The 22,958-nt window shown below is 47.1% G+C and overlaps 1 protein-coding gene and 1 long non-coding RNA gene across 3 annotated transcripts in view; one reads left to right on the top strand and one right to left on the bottom strand.

Annotated features, from left to right (window-relative positions):
• CFAP20DC (CFAP20 domain containing) overlaps positions 1 to 22,958 on the bottom strand; it is a 459,179-nt gene that overhangs the window by 106,435 nt on the left and 329,786 nt on the right. The gene's annotated exons all lie outside the window — the stretch shown is intronic.
• LOC141084835 (uncharacterized) overlaps positions 1 to 22,958 on the top strand; it is a 123,184-nt gene that overhangs the window by 54,082 nt on the left and 46,144 nt on the right. The window contains exon 2 of the long non-coding RNA XR_012231133.1: positions 21,086 to 21,148. This is a non-coding gene — a long non-coding RNA (uncharacterized lncRNA). The remainder of the gene's footprint in view (positions 1 to 21,085; positions 21,149 to 22,958) is intronic.

Below are 22,958 nucleotides of genomic sequence, written 5' to 3'. Positions count from 1 at the left end.
GAGCGCTCAGATATTCAGTGGGCCTCACACAATCCATAAGTGTCCAGTGTCCACAAGTGTGTGCACAAATTCAAAATCTCCCTTATCCTCTAGTGACTTTGGTCACAGCTCTGCCATCGAGCCTGTGACAGAGCGCTCAGATATTCAGTGGGCCTCACACAATCCATAAGTGTCCAGTGTCCACAAGTGTGTGCAGAAATTAAAAATCTCTCTTATCCTCTAGTCACTTTGGTCACAGCTCTGCCATCGAGCCTGTGACAGAGCGCTCAGATATTCAGTGGGCCTCACACAATCCATAAGTGTCCTGTGTCCACAAGTGTGTGCAGAAATTAAAAATCTCCCTTATCCTCTAGTGACTTTGGTCACAGCTCTGCCATCGAGCCTGTGACAGAGCGCTCAGATATTCAGTGGGCCTCACACAATCCATAAGTGTCCAGTGTCCACAAGTGTGTGCACAAATTCAAAATCTCCCTTATCCTCTAGTGATTTTGGTCACAGCTCTGCCATCGAGCCTGTGACAGAGCGCTCAGATATTCAGTGGGCCTCACACAATCCATAAGTGTCCAGTGTCCACAAGTGTGTGCACAAATTCAAAATCTCCCTTATCCTCTAGTGACTTTGGTCACAGCTCTGCCATCGAGCCTGTGACAGAGCGCTCAGATATTCAGTGGGCCTCACACAATCCATAAGAGTCCAGTGTCCACAAGTGTGTGCAGAAATTAAAAATCTCCCTTATCCTCTAGTGACTTTGGTCACAGCTCTGCCATCGAGCCTGTGACAGAGCGCTCAGATATTCAGTGGGCCTCACACAAACCATAAGTGTCCAGTGTCCACAAGTGTGTGCAGAAATTAAAAATCTCCCTTATCCTCTAGTGACTTTGGTCACAGCTCTGCCATCGAGCCTGTGACAGAGCGCTCAGATATTCAGTTGGCCTCACACAATCCATAAGTGTCCAGTGTCCACAAGTGTGTGCAGAAATTAAAAATCTCCCTTATCCTCTAGTGACTTTGGTCACAGCTCTGCCATTGAGCCTGTGACAGAGCGCTCAGATATTCAGTGGGCCTCACACAATCCATAAGTGTCCAGTGTCCACAAGTGTGTGCAGAAATTAAAAATCTCCCTTATCCTCTAGTCACTTTGGTCACAGCTCTGCCATCGAGCCTGTGACAGAGCGCTCAGATATTCAGTGGGCCTCACACAATCCATAAGTGTCCAGTGTCCACAAGTGTGTGCAGAAATTAAAAATCTCCCTTATCCTCTAGTGACTTTAGTCACAGCTCTGCCATCGAGCCTGTGACAGAGCGCTCAGATATTCAGTGGGCCTCACACAATCCATAAGTGTCCAGTGCACTGGCGTAGCGTGGGGGGGGCGGGGGGGCGGTCCGCCCCAGGCGGCATGTGTGTGGGGGCGGCGCGGCAGCAGCAATTCCACCCTGCAGTGCAGTGCAGCGGCGGGCAGGGAGCGATGCGATCACGGCAGCTCCGCTGCCTGCAAGAGTGAATAGCAGGAGCGGAGCGGCAAGGGTCCGTCCTGCTTCCTGCCCGGAGGCCGCGCTTCCTGTTTCACACAGAGGAGCGCCGCTGAATGACGTCATCATTCAGCGGCCGCTGCTGTGTGAGGGAGGAAGCGCGGGCGATGCTGCGGACAGGTGAGAGGAGAGAGGTGGTGTCTTGTGTGTATGTATGTATGTATGTCTGTGTGTGTGTGTCTGTGTGTATGATGGAGCAGGCAATGATGGGAGTGATGGTCTAGAAGGCAATGATGGGGTGATGGAGCAGACAATGATGGGGTGATGGAGCAGGCAATGATGGGGTGATGGAGCAGGCAATGATGGGGTGATGGAGCAGGCAGTGATGGAGCAGGCAATGATAGGGTGATGGAGCAGGCAATGATGGGGGTGATGGAGCAGGCAATGATGGGGTGATGGAGCAGGCAATGATGGGGTGATGGAGCAGGCAATGAGGGGAGTGATGGAGCAGACAATGATGGGGTGATGGAGCAGGCAATTATGGGGTGATGGAGCAGACAATGATGGGGGTGATGGAGCAGGCAGTGATGGGGTGATGGAGCAGGCAATGAGGGGAGTGATGGGGGTGATGGAGCAGGCAGTGATGGGGTGATGGAGAAGGCAGTGATAGGGTGATGGAGCAGGCAATGATGGGGTGATGAAGCAGGCAATGAGGGGAGTGATGGGGGTGATGGAGCAGGCAATGATGGGGGTGATGGAGCAGGCAATGATGGGGTGATGGAGCAGGCAATGAGGGGAGTGATGGGGGTGATGGAGCAGGCAGTGATGGGGTGATGGAGAAGGCAGTGTTAGGGTGATGGAGCAGGCAATGATGGGGGTGATGGAGCAGGCAATGATGGGGTGATGGAGCAGGCAATGAGGGGAGTGATGGGGGTGATGGAGCAGGCAATGATGGGGGTGATGGAGCAGACAATTATGGGAGTGATGGAGCAGGCAGTGATGGGGTGATGGAGCAGACAATGATGGGAGTGATGGGGTGATGGAGCAGGCAGTGATGGGGTGATGGAGAAGGCAGTGATGGGGTGATGGAGCAGGCAATGATGGGGGTGATGGAGCAGGCAATGATGGGGTGATGGAGCAGACAATGATGGGAGTGATGGGGTGATGGAGCAGGCAATGATGGGAGTGATGGGGAGAAGGCACAGTGATGGGGTGATGGAGAAGGCAGTGATGGGGAGAAGACAATGATGGGGTGATGGTCGAGAGGGCAATGATGGGGTGGTGGGTGAGAATGCAATGATGGTGGTGGTGGAAAGGGCAATAAATGGGGGTGGTGGAGGAGGAGGAAATGATGGAGGTGGTGGAATGGGCAATGATGGGAGTGGTGGGGGAGAAAGCAAAGATAGTGGTGGAGAAGAAAATGATGGAGGTGGGGGAGAGGACAATAATGGGATGCGAGGGGAGGAGGACAATGAGGGGTGTGGGGGATTGGGATGGGAGGAAGGGGGACTTATAATGGCCTTAGGAACAGGGGGAGGTGGAGGAAGACATTATCGTTTATTATGTCTAACACAGTCCCTTAGTATATAGTGTACTCACTAATTCTGTATAACACCATCCTTAGTTACATAGTTTCCTCTTTTATTATGTATAACACCGCCCCTTATTACCTACCATCCTCTCTAGTTATATATGGTGCCGTCCCTTATTATATAGCTTCCTCTGCTGTTATGTATAGTGCTGTCTCTTACATAGTGTATTTTTGTTATTTTTGTTATTCACAGCGCCCTCTTTTATTACATGGTCCCCTCTCTTGTTAGATATAAAATGACTGCTGATCGAGGAGCCGGTGACCAGACGACCAGTCCATCAGCTCCTCCATTAGAAAGGAAGCTTTCCCATGCTCCATCAGCCATCATTGCATTATACAGCTAACAAGACAGGACGGTATGTAATAAAAAACAGGGCTCTATATAATCCAATATGTAAGGGACGGAACTGTACATAACAAGAGAAGGCACTGTGTATGGGACAGCAATATACATAATAAAGGAGACTATTTAATATATACCTGTATGTGTGTGTGTGGCTATATAATATCAATAATCTATCTATCTATCTATATATATATATATACACACACACGTAGCTTTGACGCCATAAAAGGAGGGGGGCCCGGACACATTTCTTGCACAGGGACCCCAAGCTGTCAGTGTCCGCCCCCTGTCCGCCAAAATAATTTGTACTTTCTGTTTTTTTTTCTGTCACATTATTAAAAATTATTATTAAAAAAAGCCATTAGGTCTTCATCCAGCATCATCAAGCTAATACATACATATATATAGAGAACTGCAAGAAGTTGAAAGTCTAGAAATTTAGAAATAATAGCAGAGTTAGTAGCAGACTAAAAATTAGATCTTTGAGTGTAGTGTGGGCTCTTCGGATGCTTCCGAATTATCAACGACCAAAGGGGCGGCAAATTTTTCAACCGCCCCGGGCGTCACAACAGTTGCTACGCCACTGGTCCAGTGTCCACAAGTGTGTGCACAAATTCAAAATCTCCCTTATCCTCTAGTGACTTTGGTCACAGCTCTGCCATCGAGCCTGTGACAGAGCGCTCAGATATTCAGTGGGCCTCACACAATCCATAAGTGTCCAGTGTCCACAAGTGTGTGCAGAAATTAAAAATCTCCCTTATCCTCTAGTGACTTTGGTCACAGCTCTGCCATCGAGCCTGTGACAGAGCGCTCAGATATTCAGTGGGCCTCACAAAATCTATAAGTGTCCAGTGTCCACAAGTGTGTGCACAAATTCAAAATCTCCCTTATCCTCTAGTGACTTCGGTCACAGCTCTGCCATCGAGCCTGTGACAGAGCGCTCAGATATTCAGTGGGCCTCACACAATCCATAAGTGTCCAGTGTCCACAAGTGTGTGCACAAATTCAAAATCTCCCTTATCCTCTAGTGACTTTGGTCACAGCTCTGCCATCGAGCCTGTGACAGAGCGCTCAGATATTCAGTGGGCCTCACACAATCCAAAAGTGTCCAGTGTCCACAAGTGTCTGCAGAAATTCAAAATCTCCCCTGTCCTATAGACACCTTGTACCTTGTTTTACATTACTATATAGTTTGTTGGATTTTGTCTACATTTCTACCAAAAATGAGGAAGTCTGGTGGAAGAGGCCGTGGAATTGGGTGGGGGTTGGCAGCTGGTAATGATGGTGTTGGTGGTGGATCTGATGGTAGTGGCAAGAGCAAAATAGGACCGAATGCAGGAGGTGTTGAGCCTGCGTCATCGTCTGGCTACATAAGGCCTCGAACGCTTAGTTTTCTAGGAGTTGGCAAACCGCTTTTAAAGCCAGAGCATCAGGAAAAAGTTTTGTCTTACATTGCTGACTCAGCCTCCAGCTCTATCGCCTCCTCTTCTTCAGTTGTAAAAAGTAAAAGCACTGAGTCGTCATTGGAGGCTCATGTTCATGAACCACACCTTTCCTTGTGTCCTTCACCCCAACCAAGTGTCATGATCTGACAGTTTTAAATTGCACTGGGTGAACTTTTTTTTTACTTTGGAAAGTTCCAAGGTGTCTTGACTGTCCCCGGTGGTGGTTAGTGGTATCGCACTTTAGGTTTTTTGTGCACGTAATAATGGATCAGGTGTGACACCCTATAAAGGTGTGCTAGGGGTGTGCAATCACTGGCTGTGATATTGTGTTCTTTCTGAGTTGGAGAGCCTGGTGGAAGGATGGAGCTGGAGTGGAGTCCTGCGCAGCTTAGCCAGGGGGGACGTGTTTCAGCTATGGTGTCTGGACGAAGGGCTGGCATGGCGTGGTGGGGTCGCAGTGATGGTGTCGGCGGGAAGTGTCTGCATGGACTGGTGGAGTGGCGACTATGCAGAGTGGCACTCACCATGTGGGACTTGGCTGCTGAGCTGGACTCAAGCATGCTTGACTTCGTGGCAGAAGCTGGACTCATCTTGGGGACTCTGTTACTTAGCAGCAGCAACTGGTGGTGGACTCTGCTCCAAGGCTGCACTAAGGTGAAGGATCCGGTTATGGTGATGGATCCGGGTGGAGGAGAAGATGCACACAGGTGGTGGGCTCTGTTGCTAGGAGCGTTCGCAACAGAGCAAAGCTAAGTGGTGTTTCCCCTGTATTGTCTTCTTTCCTCATGTGTGTTGTTAGTGCAGTGGTGGGATTAGTCTCCGTACCGACCTATTCCCTAGTGAGGGTTTAGGGTCAGGGCGAGCAAGGGTTTAAGGTTCGCGTGCGGCGACAGGTGCGGAGCCTGTATAGGGAACGTAAGGAGTGCAGGGACACTGGCTTAGGGGAGCTTAGGAGGTCTCCACGTCCCCCATTCCCTATCGCAGGGCCCACCATTGTTAAAGTTACCCAGTTTCCCCTTTATTATTTGATTATTGTATAACGTGTAATACCTAAATTCGCCAGGTGGAGGCGGCGTATCCACCTGCACGTTTTATTATTTAAATGCGCCCCACTGGAGGCGGTGTATCCAGGGTCACGTGTGTTTTGGGTTCGCCTTGCGGTAACTGCTGCGTCCAGAGACACGTGACCGTGACACCAAGATTGAAGGATGACGCAGGCCATACTACTGATTACTCCATGGGGCTGTTTTCACATACCATGCCTGGATTATCAAGTCAAATGGTGAATTACCCAGGCCAAGATGAATCTGACATGGAGTGCACTGATGCACAGCCGCTGATGGATGATTCTGCTGGTACATTCACTCAGAGCACTACATTGTCCTCGCAGTGTACAGAGCCAGATTCTGACCCTGATGAGACTCAGGTGCCCCTTCCCGCACACTATACCACCATACACGGTGACACAGAGGAAGGTGCACATGACATAGAAGAGGAGGTGATGGATGACCCAGTTGTTGACCCAGATTGGCATCCATTGGGGGAAGAGGGTGCTGCTTCCAATTGCTCAGATGAGGAGCATCCACAGCAGACATCGACATCGCAACAGCTGTTATCTGGCGGGCCCGGAGCACTCCAAAGACAGGTTCGAAACATCAAAAGAGTTGCTGGACAGCTTGTCCAGAGGGTCAAAAGATCACAGCGTGCTAGGCCGCAAAATGTCTGCCAAAGTAGGAAGAGTGCAGTGTGGCACTTTTTTGAGCAAAATCCTCATGATCAGGCCAAGGTTATCTGTAAGAAGTGCGCAAAGACCTTTAGCCGAGGGAAAAATCTGAAAAATTTGAATACCAGTTGCATGCTTAGACATTTAACCAGCATGCACTTGCAAGCGTGGACACAACACCAAACCTCAAGTGCCACATGTGCAACTGATCACAACGAAGGTAGTCAGCAACGCTACATTGTTTCCCCCACTGTAAGCCCACCGGTTAGCACAGCAGCAAATGTTGAGGTGTCGTTGCAAGGCCACAGCAGTCAGGGAATCCCACTGTTATATCAACAAAAGACTGATTCTAGGCCATCAGAAAGAACACCAACTCCATCACCATCATCAACCCTCTCTCAGTCCGCCCTGTCCACCGCTACTTCCACCATATGCAGCTCTCAAGTCCAGCTCACCCTCCCAGACACTATGAGTAGGTCAAGAAAGTACTCAGTCTCTCATTCGCGTACACTGGGTTTGAACGCCCACATTGCCAAACTAATCTCGTTTGAGATGATGCTCTTTCGGTTGGTGGAAAGCACAGCTTTCCGCGAACTCATGGCCTATGCAGTACCACGCTATAACCTACCCAGTCGCCACTTCTTCTCTTGCAAAGCCATCCCAGCCCTCCACCATCATGTGAAAGACCGCATTGTCCATGCACTCAAGCAGTCAGTGAGCGGAAAGGTGCACCTCACAACTGATGCATGGTCCAGTCGGCATGGCCAGGGCCGTTACGTGTCCATCACTGCGCACTGGGTTAATGTGGTGGATGCAGGGTCCACAGGGGACAGCGGTGGTGGGACAGTGCTGCCTAGCCCACGGTATAGGAAACAGTTGGCTGTAGGCGTTCGACCCTCCTCCTCCTCCTCCAGAAGCGAAAGCTCGTCCACAGAGCGCAGTCGTACGAGCACTCCATCTGCAGCTGCCACTGTTGCACACGATGTGTCCCCTATCGAGCAGCTAGTGGAAAGCGTCAGCAGGCTGTGTTGCAGATGATGTGTTTGGGCGACAGACACACCGCCGAGGTGCTGGCCGAGTACTTTCAGCGACAAACTGAGTCATGGCTGGGCAGTGTACATCTTGAGGCAGGCAAGGTAGTTAGTGATAACGGCCGTAATTTTGTGGCAGCCATAGCCCTTTCAAAACTCAGCCACATACCTTGCTTGGCTCACACCTTGAACCTGGTGGTGCAGTGCTTCCTCAAAAATTATCCGGAGTTAACAGCCCTGCTCCAGAAGGTGCGAAGACTGTGCGCGCACATCCGCCGGTCGCCTGTACACTCCGTTCGTATGCAGAAGCTGCAGCGATTGCTCCACCTTCCCAACCACCGCCTCATTATCGACATTGCAACAAGGTGGAACTCCACCCTGCACATGGTGGAGCGGCTGTGCGAGCAGAGGCAGGCCATAATGCATTTGTGGGAGGATACACGGCCAGGCACTTTGAGAGCAGACATGGAGTTGACAGGTGTGCAGTGGTCGAAGCTGAAAGACCTCTGTAAAGTCCTTCAGTGTTTTGAGGAATGCACACGGCTGGTAAGCGCAGACGACGCCATCCTAAGCATGAGCATCCCACTTATGCGTCTGCTCATGCAAACTTTGACGCACCTTAAGGAGCAGGCGTCTGCAGCCAATGTTGATGAGGAGGTAGAGGAGGAGGGAATCCTTGATGACATTCAGCCATTGTCTGCTCAGGGACCTCTCCTGGACGAGGTGGAGGAAGAAGAGGAGGAGGAGGATGATGGGGATGATTACTTAGGGGAGGAGGATGCATCTCGTGGGGCAAGTGAAAATGTTGGCGTGGCAAGGTCTGGTACAGGGTTTGTGCGTGACTGGGGGATGTGGATTTGCCAGAAAGTGCTCCTCCAACCAGCACTCGCAGTGCATCATTGACACCGGGAACATTGGCCCACATGTCAGATTATGCCTTGCAGATCCTAAAAAGGGACCCCCGCATTGCCAAAATGATGAACGATGACGACTACTGGTTGGCCAGCATCCTGGATCCACGCTATAAAGGCAAATTACAAAACATCATGCCACAGGAGAACCTTGACCTAATATTGGCTAATAAACAAGCAACTCTGGTAAATCGGTTGCTTGAGGCATTCCCAGCACACAGCAGCGGTGATGGTTCTCACACGAGCCGTACGGGCCGGGGGCAGCTTGGCAGAGGTGTTCGTGGTGCACACAGCAGAAGTGGCGTTGGAGACAGGTGTTTCATGACAATGTTGTGGACTGATTTTTCAAATACCGCTCACACAACTGGTAATACTGCATCGATGGAAAGTGACAGGAGACAGCAGTTGCCAACTATGGTTACAAACTACTTTTCCTCCCATATCGATGTTCTCCCACACAGGTCATTCCCCTTTGACTATTGGGCCGCTAAACTGGACACCTGGCCTGAATTGGCCCAATATGCCTTACAGGAGCTCGCTTGCCCAGCTGCAAGTGTGCTATCGGAAAGAGTCTTCAGTGCAGCTGGATCAATCCTGACAGAAAAAAGGACCCGTCTGTCAACCCAAAATGTGGATGATCTAACCTTCATTAAAATGAACCATGCATGGGTTTCCAAGGATTTTGTCCCACCTTCCCCTGATGACACATAGGGTGACAGAAAAATGGCTTGCTTTGGTCCACCTCTTCCTGGGACTTCACCTATTTCGCCTTTTGCATCAGCTGAATGTCCAACATCAACATATGCCACTTTCTAAAACTCCCTAACTGTGCTGCCTCCCCCCCCATGGCCGGGGTCACCACCTAGCGCACGACACCGTGCGAGTGCCGTTGCCCTGGACAGGTGGGTAGGCCGAATCTTGGGCGCGGGCACTGGCACAGGGTCCCTCATAGTGCAATCAAGTGTCTCTGACGGTGGTGGTGCACACCTGCCGTCAGACACACCGCTGTACTATGAGGGGCCCAGTGCCAGTACCGACGCCCACGAGTGGGCCCCCCTTGCTTGGGCAGGGCCCCAGCATTTGCAATCTTTACCTCTCCCTGCTCCTCCGCTGTGTAATCTGGGCCGTCAAATCCATACTGTGCCTGACACCATCTGAGCCTGCCTCCTGATGTATAGACATATATTTTGAATGTGTACGCTATCCATACATGTTATCCGGGGATACGGTACCCTTTCTCACCTTTGTGCAATCACCTGCAAGCCATACTGGGCCTAACACCGTCTGAGCCTGCCTCCTGATGTATAGACATATATTTTGAATGTGTACGCTATCCATACTTGTTATCCAGGGATACGGTACCCTTTCTCACCTTTGTGCAATCACCTGCAAGCCATACTGGGTCTAACACCGTCTGAGCCTGCCTCCTGATGTATAGACATATATTTTGAATGTGTACGCTATCCATACATGTTATCCGGGGATACGGTACCCTTTCTCACCTTTGTGCAATCACCTGCAAGCCATACTGGGCCTAACACCGTCTGAGCCTGCCTCCTGATGTATAGACATATATTTTGAATGTGTACGCTATTCATACATGTTATCCGGGGATACGGTACCCTTTCCCACCTTTGTGCAATCACCTGCAAGCCATACTGGGCCTAACACCGTCTGAGCCTGCCTCCTGATGTATAGACATATATTTTGAATATGTACGCTATCCATACATGTTATCCGGGGATACAGTACCCTTTCTCACCTTTGTGCAATCACCTGCAAGCCATACTGGGCCTTACACCGTCTGAGCCTGCCTCCTGATGTATAGACATATATTTTGAATGTGTACGCTATCCTTACTTGTTATCCGGGGATACGGTACCCTTTCTCACCTTTGTGCAATCACCTGCAAGCCATACTGGGCCTAACACCGTCTGAGCCTGCCTCCTGATGTATAGACATATATTTTGAATGTGTACGCTATCCTTACTTGTTATCCGGGGATACGGTACCCTTTCTCACCTTTGTGCAATCACCTGCAAGCCATACTGGGCCTAACACCGTCTGAGCCTGCCTCCTGATGTATAGACATATATTTTGAATGTGTACGCTATCCATACATGTTATCCCGGGATACGCTACCCTTTCTCACCTTTGTGCAATCACGTGTAATCCATACTGGGCGTGAGAACGGCTGGCGAGCTGTTAAACAAGCTACAGCACCTGTGGTTTGCACACGTAAGTTTTTCATTTTTTCAGGAATGACGGTTAGGCCTAATTCCAGAACTGCGGTTGACCTGCACTTACTGGGAAATCAGCGTTCGGGGGTAATAATTGTAATCACAGATCCCCATCACTAACGTGGTTCAGCGGGTTATCTGCACCTGTAAGCGACAAACGCTGGCCTTTTCAGTGTAGCGCACATGCAGCCACGGACATGTAAGGGCATGGCACACCAGTTATTGGCCAATCTCATGTGCCAGAGCCTCACGTGTCCCTCTAGTAAGCCGGACTCGGACCGCGGGGCATGACGGAGTCTCGTTCGTTAACGGAATTAAGCTTGCAATCTGTGCATCTTTTCTGTAGCTTGCATGGTTGAGGTTTCCCAGGTGGAGTCGAATTAAACCGTAGGCTCCACTCCTGGTGGTGCCCTTCTGGACATTCCTTTAAGGTTCAGCTTTGCAACCATACTGCCCACGTAAAACAAACACTTTGCCTTCATGAACGCTGTTTGGAGGGTCATGACTCGTGGGAATAACGCCGCCCAATCAGTTAACCTGCTAGAGAGATCCTTCGTTGCTCCCAAGCATGACATCACACTCCCTAGGAGGAAGGTAATGCCACTGTGGCGACCGTACTCCTGGGGGCGACACAAGTGCACTGATGCCCAGCCACTGCTCGATGAATCTGCTGGTACATTGACCCAGACCACTACATTCCCCTCGCACGCTACACGGCCTGAATCTGACCCTGATGAAACTCAGGTTACCCTGCCCATATACAGTTCCATCTTACACGGTGACAAAGAGGAAGCTGCAGATGAAAGTGCAGGTTCGGCCCACCCGCCATCAGACACACCACCGTACTATCAGGGACCCTGTGCCAGTGCCGTCGCCAACGAGTGGGCCCCCCCTGCTTGCTCAGGATCACAGCACTTGCAAGGTTGAAATACTGTGCAGTGAGATGGAAGATGGGGACGACGAGGTGTCCAGACTAGTAAAGGGATTCCCTAGCGAGGAGACTTATTTGATTGTTTTCAATGTTGGGACAGCAATTTTTGGGGAGCACTATACTCTGGAGAATGATAGATGGGGCCCACCATACACTGGAACATTCCAAAGGTGAACATCAGACACTGGAGCAGCATTTACAGGGCCCATTATACACTAGAGCATTAGAAATGGGGCCCATTATGTTTGGAGCATTATTTGGGCCCATAACACAGTGGAGCTTCATCCATGGGGACCAACATATACTGTAGCATTATGTGGAGCTCATCATATACTGTTTCAAACATTATATGGGACCAATGATTCTGTATGGAGAAATAGATGGGCCTCGTCATGAGATGTAAAAAGTGAAGTATTTTTCATTGTACTATACCGCTATTTCTCTGCCGTATCGGAGCATGATGAGTTGTGGTATGTGTTAAAGGGGCGCTCTTTCGCCCAGGGCACATGAAAACCTGGAGCCAGCCCTCCCCCCCCACAACTTTAGCCAAATAACCCCCATTTTTCAGTGCGTAACTTGTATTATGAAGTTAATTAAGGTTGACAAGCTTAAGTAAGAAGAATTGATGCTTTTGGCATTCAAATCGGCACTGTAGGTATGTTTCCTGTCCTCCTCTCACTGCCGACTTTTATTCCCCATTGACTTACATTGGGTTTCGTGTTTCGGGACGACCCCGACTTTTCCCTATAATCGGACGATCTTGCTCGACCCGACTTTTGGAAAAGTCGGGTTTCACGAAACGAAACTCGACCCTAAAAAACCAAAAGTCGCTCAACTCTACCCCTAACCCTACTAATCATAAGCATAACCCTAAACCCTAACCCTACTAACCCTAACCCTACTAACTATAAGCATAACCCTAACCGTGAACCCTGACTCTACTAACCCTAACCCTTACCCTAACCCTACTAACCCTAAACCCTAACCCCTAACCATAACCCTACTAATCCTACCCCCTAACCCTAACCCTTCTAACCCTAACCCCTAACCCTACTAACCATAACCATAACCCCTAACCCTACTAACCCTAACCCCACTAACCATAAGCATAACCCTAGCTAACCCTAACCCCTAACCCTAGCTCTAACCCTAAACCCTAACCCTACTAACCATAAACATAACCCTAACCCTAGCTAACCCTAACCCCTAACCCTAACTGTAACCCTAACCCTAACCCCTAACCCTACTAACTCTAACCCTACTAACCATAAGCATAACCCTAACCCTAACTAAACCTAACCCTAACCCTAAACCCTAACCCCTAACCCTACTATCCATAAGCATAACCCTAACTAACCCTAACCCTTAGCCTAACCCTACTAACCCTAACCATAACCCTAAATAACCCTAACCCCTAACCCTAACCCTACTAACCCTAAACCCTAAACCTTACTCTACTAACCATAAACCCTAACCCTACCCCAACTAATCCTAACCCAAAGAAAAAACACCGCTGTTAAGAAGATGGTGACCAGTTTTCCTGTTACAGCTTTCGCTCTGTGCATCTTTCTAGCGATTTTTTTGTTCCTCTGCCTCTGCAAACTCCTTCCCCATTATCCTGAGGTGTTTCCCCTCCATTTTATCCATTGTATAGCACTGTAGTGGTCATTTTGTAATTCTGATTTTTTTCTCCCATTGACTTGCATTGATATCGGAAATCGGAAATTCCGATATCCGATATTTTTTCAATATCGGAAATCGGAATTCCGATACGATATCGGGCAATATCGCTCATCCCTAATCCGCATACATCGGCACGGCTGGCGTACTCAATGCTAAAGATAGGGTACACAGGCTGCATGCCGAGGTAGGCAGAGCTGACGGGAGTAGGTGTGGCCATGGGCGGAGCTTCACAGAGGAAGTCCGCAGCCCTCCGCACCTCGGCCATACGCTAGTGTGAAACTAGCCTAAAAAACAGGAACTAGTTCCCAACAGATTCCAGCCCAAGGATAGCAGCCACAGAAATGAGGTCTGATTTCAACAGAGGATCGGAACTCTTTTTGTTCATCACTCCAATTTTTTTTTCAAATCTACACCGCAGCAATTATTACTAACATGCTATTAAAGTTGCAAAAGCTCGAAGACTGCGCCGTATTAACAATCTGAATATTAAAATGGTATTTTTATTTCATGAACAGAATATGACTATATTTGGATTATTAAACTTGCAAACTGAATCTCTCTCTCTCACAAAAAAGCCCAGAAAGTCTTTGGAGTGCAGCTACATTTTCTTTGTTAGATATTCCAGCTAAAACTTGTTCCAGAAACATCAATAGCGTCTGCCAGATGAACTGTATCTTGCTTATGTATATTGTGGGGAGCTGATTTCCCCAGAGCTCCTCTGGAAATGTTCTACTAAAGAGACCATACATATGGTTATATGGACATTCATGCTGGATACGCTGACCCTATTACCCATGCTGAGAGCTAATTTCGAACAGATTATTCTAATGGAGTAAGAAAACACCATTTTGAATGAGAAAATCATTCCAGTATTCACGGAACGAGGCGAGAAACAAATATTTCTTCGTTTTCTGCCTTCGTTGATCAGTTACGTGCTTTTACAACACATTAGCCACAAGTTATAATTCTTTAGTGTTTTAACACATTCATGAGCCAAACCGTGATCCGCTTTACTGTAATTCCTTTTGAAATTATCTTTACACAAAAGGTTGCCATACAGATATTTCCTTCCTCACCTTTCCCCTTGGCTCGACATGTGCTGAGATGAATGACTTTAGTGGGCAGTCAGGTGACCACAAGTATGCAAGTTATATAATTCCGGCCACATTCCAACTAGACGTGTCCAGCTTTGCTCAATTCTACGTCTAGTCGGCATGTGACTGCATGCATTCAAATCGCATACTTGCGGTCCACACACCTGCCTGCTCCCTGTGCCAGCAAGGGAGAATCCTGACAGCATGCTCACTCATAGAATGACTGCAGACTTAAGCCGTAAGCCTAGACAAACCTTTTAAAGGGTAACTAAACTTTTATTTTTTTTAAATTGTCCAACATAAAAAGTTATAAAACTTTTGCAAACTACTTTATCAGAAGATTTGTCTTCATTACTGTAAAAAAATTTGCATGCAAGTGGCTTACATATCTCAGCTTTTCCCCAGTCTATTTCTCTGCCTTCAGCTGCATTGACATCAGAATGTACTCATTTGGAGTACAGATGATGGCAGTGATGTGTTGGCACCCGTGTCCTCCTTTGAGTGTTCTGCTTAGGCCGGGGCCAGACTTGCGAGTACAATGCAAAAAAACTCATGCGAGTCTCTTGCCTCAATACCCGACACTGCCGCCAGCACTTGGACTGGAGCATTCAGCTGCATAGAAAGACATGCAGCCGCACACTCTGGTCCTGAGTGCTGGCGGCAGTGCCGGGTATTGATGCGAGTTTCTCGCATTGCAGTTGCAAGTATGACCCCGGCCTTATCAAAACAATCTCTTGCAGCAGCTATCCGCAGAGTCAGTGAAACACAGGTGCTGAGCTGACCCTTTCACTGCCATCATCTATACTCCAAATGAGTACGTTCTGATATTAATTCAGCTGCAGACAAGCAGACTGGGGAAAATCCAGGGTTTGAAAGTAATTTAGGCTATTTTCACACTTACGTACCCTGGAGCTGCGGAGGGATGCAGACGTCCTCCGTGAAGCTCCGCCCACAGCCGCACCTCCTCCCGTCAGCTCTGCCTACCTCGGCATGCAGCTGCCTGCGTACCCTATCTTTATCATCGGGTACGCAGGCCTTGCCGCTGTATGCTGATGCGGCCGCATGCGTCGTTTTGACGTTGTGGCGACCACACCAAAATGCAACATGTTGCGCTAGGCGCAAAAAAACTCAGAGTTAACTTTGTTCTTGATATTTTTAGTGTTTTGAGCATTGTTTCTTTCCGCTTCAGGTTTTGAAAAACGCATGGAGGAAAAAAAAAGAAAGTTCATGTCATTTCATTGATGCGACTTCTGATGGAACCCACTTTAATCTTGGCACTGTCAAAACAGAAGGCTGCAAAAAACGCTACAGGAAGAAAAAAAAGTTTCCAAAACTCTTCAAATCCTGCTTCAGGAAAATAAAAATTCCTCAAAAACTCCCCTAAGGCTATGGGCACACAGAGTTCTTTTGCTGAGATTTTGGAGCACAAGCTAAGTTGAAGCTCAGAGTTTTTGAGGAATTTTGAGATTTAGAGAGTTTACATTCAGTTGTTTTCTCAAAAACTTCTCCGAAAACTCCATGTGTACATACAGGGGGGCCAGTGCTGCGTGCACGCCTGACTATGTGCCCACAGGGACTTTCTCTGTTTGTCCCAAGACCTTGATATCTCTCTCTCCCCCCCTCCAAAAAGGAGAATATTGCTACTTTTCGTGGCTGCCTTCCATGGACTTTCCATGCTCACATGTATCTCCATACCTAAAGTCTGATGAAGGTCTGAGTTGTAGACCGAAACGTCATATACTGTAATTTTGGGAGAATCTGTTGTACAAATAAATTTCTTCTGTATATACTTCTTTTGAGTGCCGGAATTTCTTACACTATCTATATAGAGATTGGGGGTTGGACACGGGATATTTGAAATGCCACAACTTAGTCCATCATCCATTCACAAATAGCGACTTTTAAACGGGCCAATCCATGTCATCCTGGAAATATGAGCCTATGATCATTTGTATAAAAAGCTGGATGACACAAAAGAAGATGTTCACATGTGAAAGCAGCCTAGAAGGCTGATGCAATCCATAATTCACTTCTCCTTCCCTCAAGGAAACAGAAGATAACTGTAGATGGAAATGTTTAGATGTTTCTGTTATTTCTCCCTTTTTATTTTAGAACTGTTTTGCATACAGTTGTGGCCAAAAGTATTGACACCCCTGCAATTTTGTCGGATAATACTCAGTTTCTTCCTGAAAATGATTGCAAACACAAATTCTTTGTTATTATTATCTTCATTTAATTTGTCTTAAATGAAAAAACACAAAAAGAATTGTCCTAAAGCCAAATTGGATGTAATTCCACACCAAACATAAAAAAGAGGGTGGACAAAAGTATTGGCACTGTTCGAAAAATCATGTGATGCTTCTCTAATTTGTGTAATTAACAGCACCTGTAACTTACCTGTGGCACCTAACAGGTGTTGGCAATAACTAAATCACACTTGCAGCCAGTTGACATGGATTAATGTTGACTCATCCTCTGTCCTGTGTCCTTGTGTGTACCACATTGAGCATGGAGAAAAGAAAGAAGACCAAAGAACTGTCTGAGGACTTGAGAAACCAAATTGTGAGGAAGCATGAGCAATCTCAAGGCTACAAGTCCATCTCCAAAGACCTGAATGTTCCTGTGTCTACCGTGCGCAGTGTCATCAAGAAGTTTAAAGCCCATGGCACTGTGGCTAACCTCCCTAGATGTGGATGGAAAAGAAAAATTGACAAGAGATTTCAACGCAAGATTGTGCGGATGTTGGATAAAGAACCTCGACTAACATCCAAACAAGTTCAAGCTGCCCTGCAGTCCAAGGGTACAACAGTGTCAACCCGTACTATCCGTCGGCGTCTGAATGAAAAGGGACTGTATGGTAGAAGACCCAGGAAGACCCCACTTCTTACCCCGAGACATAAAAAAGCCAGGCTGGAGTTTGCCAAAACTTACCTGAAAAAGCCTAAAACGTTTTGGAAGAATGTTCTCTGGTCAGATGAGACAAAAGTAGAGCTTTTTGGGCAAAGGCATCAACACAGAGTTTACAGGAGAAAAACAGAGGCATTCAAAGAAAAAAACACGGTCCCTACAGTCAAACATGGCGGAGGTTCCCTGATGTTTTGGGGTTGCTTTGCTGCCTCTGGCACTGGACTGCTTGACCGTGTGCATGGCATTATGAAGTCTGAAGACTACCAACAAATTTTGCAGCATAATGTAAGGCCCAGTGTGAGAAAGCTGGGTCTCCCTCAGAGGTCATGGGTCTTCCAGCAGGACAATGACCCAAAACACACTTCAAAAAGCACTAGAAAATGGTTTGAGAGAAAGCACTGGAGACTTCTAAGGTGGCCAGCAATGAGTCCAGACCTGAATCCCATAGAATACCTTTGGAGAGATGTAAAAATGGCAGTTTGGAGAAGGCACCCTTCAAATATCAGGGACCTGGAGCAGTTTGCCAAAGAAGAATGGTCTAAAATTCCAGCAGAGCATTGTAAGAAACTCATTGATGGTTACCGGAAGCGGTTGGTTGCCGTTATTTTGGCTAAAAGTTGTGCAACCAAGTATTAGGCTGAGGGTGCCAATACTTTTGTCTGGCCCATTTTTGGAGTTTTGTGTGAAATGATCAATGTTTTACTTTTTGCTTCATTCCCTTTTGTGTTTTTCATTTAAGACAAATTAAATGAAGATAATAATACCAAAGAATTTGTGTTTGCAATCATTTTCAGGAAGAAACTGAGTATTACCTGACAGAATTGCAGGGGTGTCAATACTTTTGGCCACAACTGTATGTGTGTCAGTTTATTTTTACCTTTTTATATCTTTTACTGTAAGCACTGTATACTTTTATAATAAAGATTAAAATCTTTAATAAGTGTGACCTTTTTATTGGCTAACAGTAACATATTTTGGGGACTCATCACCCCGTGTGTTTGATGAGTGGTGGCAGAGCGTTAGGCAATCGGGATGTGATTCATGCTCACTTTATCAACAAAAGCAGTGGTTGAGAACTGGATTGAGTCAGAGTAGATAAATTTACCTTGCAGGTGCACCCCACGTCATTTGCTGAACACTGTACGTGACAATACATTAAGAGGATAAAATCTTTGTTGTGAGTGCTTCTTTAAGCGTGCATTGGCTGTCGTTCTCGGCAGCGTGAGTCCTATTTATATGGGACCCTGTGCTGCAGAGAACAATGATGTTTGATGCAGCACAAAAGATCATTTCACCTGACGAACAAGCCTTTTGTTCAATTATCGAGTATTTGGTACCTTGTTTGCACTGCAAGATTATCGGGAAATGAGCGCTCACCACATTCTTGCAGTGCAAATGGATCCTTAGAAAGCAATGGTGCAAGAAGCGTGGCATGGGTAGCAAGTCGAGAAAGGATTGATTGTTGCCAGTAGTACTGTGAAATTTGCAGCGGAAATTCTGCTCCTTTACGCCTGTACTAAATGAATGATTTTTTTTTAAAATAATCTACGTCTATAAGCATATATTCTATACTGTGGAAATCTACTTTTTTTCACATTTTACGAAACTTTACCACCTGCAACAATTTCCGACATCTCCCTTAAAGTTGTGTTTTCCTTTGCCAAATAAAATTAAAAATTCTCATAATATAAATGATAAATTAATAATGAAAAGAGGACCAGCGCTCTGGTTTCCTGGCAGCACTAGACAGGCACAAACTTTCTTTGTTTTTCAAAGCAAATTATGATGTAAGAATGGCCGGCGGATTTTGCTGCTCAGCTGGGTTCATATAGAACAAAAAATGATAAGTGATTAATATAACTCCCGGCTTGTTAATGCTCGGCGGAGGTAAGTGCGCTTATGTGGTGCATGGACTTCTCAGGGTCTGCCAACATTATGCTCGCCTGCTGGTGTTATTTTTAATTCTGCCATAAACTTCTCAATTTCGAATGGTTGGTATAATCCTGCCGCCACTGATCTATTAATCAATGAGACTTTGATACAGCCTCCTATAGAGGCCCAGACATGTGATGAGAGACCTCCAGTGGCTAGCAGATAAGAGCAAATGATAAATCTCCGAGCATTATGTTAAACTTAAAAAAAAAATGTCCATGTGGATATGAAAGATTAAAGTTGTTTGTGCTGTAAAGTCATTTAAAGTTTGCAGATAAATCAATCCAACTAAGGGCTCAGTCACAGGTCAATTTTTCACGGATGGGTTCCATCCGCAATTTTTCAGGGATAGCACTCGTACCTATGATAGTCTATGGGATAGATTCCATGTCCTTTTTTCTTTTCTTTGGACCATATGTTATTGCAAGTAAACCTTGTTGAAGGGAACCCGTCAGCCGAATCAAAGACTGGATCCATTATTGCTGACATGCATGGGCGTAAAGATCACAGTTGCAGAGGGCGCAACCTCTACTGGGTCCGTGCGTGCGTGGGGCCTGTCGACACCAGTGCCTAATTCAGTTGAATGTCCTTTGCTTAAATGCATGGAGGCGCAGAGACCCGCTGGCTCCCTGCACCGCAATACACAACGCTGGCCAATCAGAGGCTGACAGCTGACATTGACTTGCTCATCACGGGCGGCACATGACAGTGAAGTTTTACGCTGCCTATAATGGCTGCCAGCTTTTGAGCTAGCTATACAAGAGGAGGCCGAAAATCACGGGACCGGGGGAAGGTAATATTTTTTCTTTTTAATTGGGCTGGAGAAGAAAGAAGGACATTATTTTTGGATGGTGCCCATGATGGAGGAAATTATACTAGGAAAGGGCCCAGTATGGGGGACATTGTTATAGGATGGGGCCCAGGATGAAGGGGGGGAATAATTACAGAAAGGGGCCAGGAGGGAGACATTATTACTGGAAGGGGCCAGAAGGGGGAGTTTATTTCAGGAAGGGGCCCATGATGGGAGACATTATACCAGAAAGGGGCCCAGGATGGAGGATTTTGGCCCAGAAAGGAAGACCTCATGCAGGGAGAGGCTCAGGATGTGGGATATTATTGCAGGAAGGAGTCCAGAATGGGGTGGACATTATTACAGAAAGGGGCCTTGAAGATGAAATTATTGCAGGAAGTGGCCAGGATGGGGGACCTTATTACAGGAAGGAGGTGGTACGAGGGACATTATTGCAAGGGGGGAGGGTTCAATATGCATGTTTTTATAGGTTCTAAATCAACATACAGGTGTGGTCCCAAGTCCAAATTTTGCACTGGGGTCCACCGCACTATAGTTACACAATTGCTAACATGTTTGTTTTGCCCTAAAACCCTGTCGTCTTTCAAAGAGACAATGCTTTAAAAAAAATGGCCCAGGAAAAAGTGATTAGATTCTTCCAATCCTCCCATTTAAATTGACAAGATATCTCCCTATGTGTGTGTATAGGAAGAGACCTGTCAATCAAGGGCAGTAGGATGGAGACAAGCCATTACTCTTTGACTAGTCATCTTAGTCACCTTGACCCTAGCTGTTTTTTTAAAGTATATTTTCTCTGCAATGTTTCAGAGTAAAACATATATATCTGCAATAATGGAGCTCGTCTCTGATTCCTGCAGCCCGCGGTTCAACAGCATGAATCAGCAGACTTTTCCCTTTAAAGAAGCGCTATCATCACTTACAATTGCTCATTTTGCCCTTCTCCCCAGTTAATTCTTCTCTTTTCCATTAGGTCTATGACATCACGTGATTGAAAACAGACAATTTGAATCCTTCTAAGCTCTTTGTAGAAACAGTTAGTCTCTTTTTCCTTGCATGCGTCATCAATAGAACTACAATTCTACATCACTAACTTTTAAATTTGATTTATCTTCTAATGTAATAAGTGGCGATCACTTAGGCCTATTAGGGTAATAGTAAGCAGAAGTAAATATGTGCAGATATCAAAAAGGTTCTTGACCCGTTCGGGTTTAGCCACAATTTCATGCAAATGGATCAAATTTGTTCTACAAGCAAATCAGGAAATGTAACCTAAATCCAGGCTAATTTGCAAGCAGTAATTACATCCTTCAGATCTTTTCAGTGCTTGCTCCACAAATACGCTCACCTTTCAGACGAGATGTATGGATTATCTGTGAGGACGGGTCTTAGGGGAATTTCCATGCAATCAACTTCATTGTACTGTTTAAATAAGTGAAAATTGCAGGGATGGACGCACGATTCCAGTATTCTGATGAACTAAATGGCATCAGGTCTCACATGTATCAAACACTATGAAATGCAAATAGGTTCTGCTGGACTTTGCTTTTGTAAAATTAAACGTGCTCCGGTAATGAGTGTGCTGAGCGCTTTGTACTGTATTTTAAAGAGATAGTGTAATAACCTGCAGGAACGCGGGATGCAGTCACACACTGGAAGATAGAGCAAGAGTTAAACAGGTTTATTTACAGGGGGATGTACTCCACGCAGGGAGTGAGGGATTGTAGGGTGACGGTAAGGAATGGGGCAGAACTGGGAGGATGGCAGGGTAGGTGAAGAACGAACGAGAGTTCAGTAATAAAGCAGTTAAACTTATTGGACTGTAGTCTTCATTTATGAGGAAGTTCATGGTTGCAAAGGTGGCACTGGCAACAGCGGCGCGGGTCGTCACGGCGCAGTCTTTGACAAGCGGAAATCCAACGGTGGCACCAACAGCAGCGCAGGTCATCTCGTCGCAGTTTCTGTATGGCGGGAAGATTTCCCGTACCTAACGATGTCTGGCACGGTACTAAGTCCAACGTTAGATACCGCCGAAACAAGACTCAGTGCAGTCTCTGTCTTCAACTGGGGTATCTTCCTAGCGTGAGGGTAGTGGGAGCTGAGAGGCGGTCGTACACAAACAATGGACCTAAATGCAGGGTCGGTCAAGTATGCGGTCACTCTTGGGCAGAGCGGGTGTTGAACTCACTGTCTCGTAGTGTATGGCACCTGGCTTAGCTCCGCACGCTCCGCACGCTCCGCTCTGCTGGCTCGGCTCCGCACGCTCCACTCTGCTGGCACGGCTAATCCCCCCAGCACTACAGCTCCTATCCTGGACAACAGCAGCACAGCCTGTCACAGGGCCAGCACTCTCTGGTGGGGGAGGCAGAGCACGCTCTTCTCTGCTCGCGGCACTTATTTGGCCCCAACTTCTCCTGCAGCGCGTGCTTTTTCTTGTTATACCCCTGTGTCAGCGTGGTCTCCTCAGGCTCTCCCCACCCCCTCCTGTCAGCGGGAAGCCCCGTCTCTCTCTTCCTTCCCTTCTGCAGCAGGGGAAGGTTCACCTCTCTCAGGCTTCCCCCCAGAAACAGAGAATGCAGCCCTCTCAGTTCCGGACCAAGCATGCCCAAAAGGGCACCTCAATCTACACATTTACTCGGGCTTCGGCTTTACCATGTTCTCTTTACGTAACACTTGTATTATTTAAATCGGTATTTGCAATCAAAAAGTCCTCGGCAGATGTGCATTTATAATGTTAGTCTTATACGAGCGAGGTCAAAGTGTTACATTCTTCCCTTAGATTTTTAGCAAAGTGGCTTTGAGGAACTCGCTTTGAATTAAAATAAAATAAATTCCTATCTGAAATG

This window comes from Dendrobates tinctorius, unplaced genomic scaffold (genome assembly GCF_039654945.1).
Source record: "Dendrobates tinctorius isolate UK_male_01 unplaced genomic scaffold, ASM3965494v1 ptg000027l, whole genome shotgun sequence".
Taxonomy (NCBI): domain Eukaryota; kingdom Metazoa; phylum Chordata; class Amphibia; order Anura; family Dendrobatidae; genus Dendrobates; species Dendrobates tinctorius.
The sequence above is the reverse complement of the archived record's forward strand: the minus strand, read 5'-3'. Positions and strand labels throughout refer to the sequence as shown.